This window comes from Helianthus annuus, chromosome 2 (assembly GCF_002127325.2).
Source record: "Helianthus annuus cultivar XRQ/B chromosome 2, HanXRQr2.0-SUNRISE, whole genome shotgun sequence".
NCBI lineage: Eukaryota > Viridiplantae > Streptophyta > Magnoliopsida > Asterales > Asteraceae > Helianthus > Helianthus annuus.
Window position 1 is genome coordinate 126,347,603 of NC_035434.2, and position 4,678 is coordinate 126,352,280.

Below are 4,678 nucleotides of genomic sequence, written 5' to 3' on the forward strand. Positions count from 1 at the left end.
TTTGTGAAATAACAGCGTCGGTAGTATATCAAATTATACTTTAGTAAACAATATCACGTTGGTAGTATGTAACACCCCAAATTTTTATAAAAGATTATTTGAATGTTTAAATGTTTTAAATGATTAGTTCATGATAAATGAATAATGAAAGTTTAAAAGTTAGAAAAAAATATATACAAGAATGATAACTTAAACAACCTTGAGGGGTTAAACGTGTAATTATGTTACTAACTTATTAAAAAAATAAAAACCCAGTATAGTGGGTGTGTGTGGGTTGCGACCAAGAACCAGGGGAGAAAGGAAAACCCTTTTTCCTTCATAAAATTTCAAGAATTCAGGGAATTATGGTGCTATTGATCCAGAAAATCGAATGCATGAAGTAAATTCCTTGCTAATCTAAGTGTACTGAAGACAAGGTAAGTTGAATTTTGTGATTTGATGCATATTCATGAAACTAGGGTTTTAATCAACTCGTGAAATTGAAGAAAATCGAATTGATGTATGTATTAGAACCATCATTAGAAGATGTTTTATGCTTAATTTCATTTGTATTGAAGGTTTCAAGTAAAACCCACTTAATCTAGTAGTTTGGTGATCTTGTAGTTCCAAAGATTGAATATTGTGATGATGAATGTATGAGTACTAGTAAAATTGATGAACTCCTAGGGTTTTACTATGAATGAATTATGTGATTTTGATTGATAAAAGTTATGAAGACTACTAGAGAAGTTATGCATAAAACACTTGTACTTAGTGCTAAGGTTGTTATATGCACACCAAGTGTTCGATTAAATGCTTGAATGGTTAATTTTATAAATTTTGAATGAATTAGGAAGTCTTGTGTTGTATGTGGAAATTATGGAATTGATCTTTTGTAAAAAGTGTTATGGAATGCAAACTATATGTGAATGCAATAGTTATGTAAGTGAATGGCATAGTTTAAATGAGAGTGGATTATGTATAGGATTGAAGTTAAAAAGGTAAAAGTTGTATGCGAGAAACTATTGCATTATGAACTTGCTAGTTGATGTGTTATGTTCGGTAGTAATAAAGTATGATGATACATATCCCTTATATGCGTTAATAAGCTAACGAAAGTCAAATATTGCATGATTTGAAAGCCGAATGAACGAATGTTTGTAAGCTAACCGTGTTACAATTATGATGACATGTATGGATAGGAGTCATGTCAATAGAGGCACAAATATGGAATCGCTACGAGTCGAAGGTAAACACGGAAGCTATGTGTAAATTCAGACGCACGAGGTAAGTAAACTCCCCGACTCCTTCCTTAGTAGTAAAAGAGGTTATTTGTATGATAAATGTTAGCAATTATGCAAGATGCTTTATTGACATTGGTAACAAGCAAGGAGCACTAAGGAAGTGATTTCTGAATCACTTCCTACACCATTTTAGGAAGGCTACATGCGAGTCACTTAAGTATGGTAATCTAAGTTTATTTAGGATTCGGCTATTGGAGGTGATGGTGTTCGCTAAGAAGACCAAACGGGTTAAAATAAGAGTATATTAGTGTAGTTTTTATGCAAATTGAGCTGCCAAAATAGTGCAGAATTTTCATGTTAATTGTTGTTAAGATAGTGCAGTTTTTATGCAAATTGAGCTGCCAAAATAGTGCAGAATTTTCATGTTAATTGTTGTTAAGATAGTGCAGTTTTTATGCATTTTTGAGCTGCCAAAATAGTGCAGAATTTTCATGTTAATTGTTGTTAAAATAGTGCAGTTTTTATGCATTTTGAGCAGCCAAAATAGTGCAGTTTTTATGCGTTTTGAGCTGCCAAAATAGTGCAGAATTGTGCTGTATATTATTGTTAAAATAGTGCAGTTTTTATGCGTTTTGAGCTGCCAAAATAGTGCAGAATTGTGCTGTTTATTGTTGTTAAAATAGTGCAGTTTTTATGCATTTTGAGATGTCAAACTAGTGCGGAATTGTGCTGTGTATTGTTGTTAAAATAGTGCAGTTTTTATGCATATCGAGCTGTTAAAATAGTGTAGTTTATAATGTATGTACGTGGTCTATTTGTATGGAAGCTTGTAATCAGCATACCTTAGTAAACCTTGGGATGATTTAAGTGATTATAAGGGTTATACGTTTGTACGTGGGTACGTAATCACGTGTGGAAGTTCACGTCTATGAATACACGTGTGTTTGTGCCTGCGTCTGAAGTAGGATTCATTGCTTATGAGCGAACGGAACTTGGGTATGTGTTCGTACAACTTAAATAAGTGGAAGCGTTAAGTTACTAAACCGTTGTCTTGAGTATGAAATGTGATTGCAGGTACTCTATTAATGTCTTTACCAAGGTTAAGGAATTGAAGTGCACGAATGTACATGGAAAGCATATTCGTAAGGATCAGTATGGGAAGAAGGAACGCGGACTGGTTATTGATCATGTGTGTTTAGTTTAGGAATGATGTCATTAAATCTAACCGATGCACATGTATGTGGTGAATGCAGGTTGCTTGGATTTAGCATCATTACGAAGAATGGAAAGATTGAAGATCGAGTCAAGAGCAAAGGATTGTACGGGAAGGATCGGTCACATAGTTTAACAAATGTAGGTCCGAAGTATTAATATAATGGAACATGGTAAATCCTTTTTAATGAGTGTATGACATTTGGTATTCGAACTTTCCTGTAAGTACTATGTCTATTAAAGAACGAAATTTTGGGTTCATATTTTCCGCTGTGTTGTATTTTTAAGTTATTACAAGTTAGTCTTACAGGGAATTGTTCATAATACGAACGGGTCATGCCCGATTTTTGTTAAATTATAACATGATAATATTACGTTCGGATTAGGAATTTTGGTCGTTACATAGTATGTCGGAACATACCTAAATCGGGATTTGGTAATATATCAGACTATATTTTAGTAAACAATAGCATATCAAATTATGCTTTAGCAAACAGTATCACGTTGGTAGTATATCGAAATATACCATATATCGCGATTTGGTAATACATTCAAACCTTAGTGCATCAAACTACACTTTAGAGACTATAGAAATACCACAAAGGCAAATTCTATTTGGTTAAAGTTTGGTTTCCGACATTCCATACAACAGGAATGGGGTGTCTAGTCCTATAGCGCTATATCGTACTACAATCGGCTTGATCATTGTTAATGAATGTATTAAGAACAGTTTAAATGAACAATTAGTCTAACAAACTTTGGAAATCAGTGTTTAAGTCATGGATAATAGTTCAGTTCGTCAAAAGATAGTACTATGTATGTGTATCATATAGTCGAAATCATGAAAATAGCGTATCGGCACATATGTATCACCCCAAAATATTTAAAAACAATAAAAGAGGGGACTATGTACTCACTTGAGATTGTAAGTATCCTCGATTAAGTGTCCTAAGAAAGCTCGGAAATCAAGTGGTACCTAGTAATCGAATCGCTATTTAAACAATCGGCACCTAAATCGGAAGATTGGGTAGAATAAGGTCTCGTAAACCAAATGAGTATTGGAACTCATGTGTTATGGTTTAACAAGACCTACATTCTAAATCGTAACCTATCCTAAGTGCTTACGACCCGTTACGACCCATTAAGGTAGCTTACGCTACCTTAAAGCATCATTTGCGCAAATGCGCGTTCGGGACGCCTAACTAGTCCTATGACAAGTATTATATGCCCTAACATGTTCAAATATGTTGCATAATCAGACTAAGTGGCAAAAATTAAGTTACATATGCTTAAATACCAATTATGCATGAAAAGGGCATTTTGTTCATTTACCTAAGGCATATAAAATACCTATCATACAACTAATTAAACTAAGTGACCATAAGGTATAACCTCGGAAGGTTATTCCCTATACAACTATGGTCACATAATATGCTTGGTCGGATCCTAACGATCGACCAAACGTGTCGGGTTTGAAAGTCTAAGCAGTGGTTTATACCGCTTGACTTTACGACCCTAAACAAGCACTAGACTAAAAGTGACGAGTTAAACATGTTAAAACATGTTTAACTAAGTTAGAAAACAAGTTTGATATCAAAACAAAGTGTTTTGATACCCAAAAATAGCTTCGTTTCAAAATATGCATAAGCACGTATTTTGACCGAAACTTTGACTCGTCACTTTCACTAATCGACGTGGTAATCAGTAGGTATAGTCACATGGGACAATAACCATCGTGATTACGCTCACGTTGCAAAGTTCGATTGAACTTTGACTTGACCAAAACGTGGTCAAAGAAGAAAGTCAAAAACTGTTTGAGTTTCATGCTTAGAAAGCAATAACAAGCATGAAAGAAGCTTACAAAAGGTCCAAGCAATGGAGAATTTGATCTAAAACACTCAGGTATGAAGCTAAGGCTTCAACTTAGAGCAATTTCAGATCAAATGTATGAGGAAAAAATGAGAAAAACTTAGGTATTTATAGATTTTCAAGAACCGTTAGGATCGTTTCTCGAAGTTTGAGCCTAGATCTTGACCCTCCAAGTGTTACCCACTGTTTTGTATACAATGGGACCTCAAAATCTAGCTAATGGTATGAGAAACCCATGGAAAAATTGCCTGAAATCAGCTGCAAGACCAGATTCATTGTTTATGTGCTGGGTATCAGTCGCGCCCCGCGTAAGAGGGCTCTTCAGCCTACGCAGCCCGCCAGAGAAACTTTGACAGATTGTCAAGTTTAGTCCC

General features: G+C 34.7%; 1 long non-coding RNA gene across 1 annotated transcript; it reads left to right on the top strand.

Moving 5' to 3' along the window:
• The first annotated feature begins 277 nt into the window (after window positions 1–277).
• LOC118486676 lies at window positions 278–2,698 on the top strand. The gene is made up of 2 exons (XR_004879432.1): window positions 278–416; window positions 1,182–2,698. It is a non-coding gene; the product is annotated as an uncharacterized LOC118486676 (long non-coding RNA).
• Window positions 2,699–4,678: the final 1,980 nt, after the last annotated feature.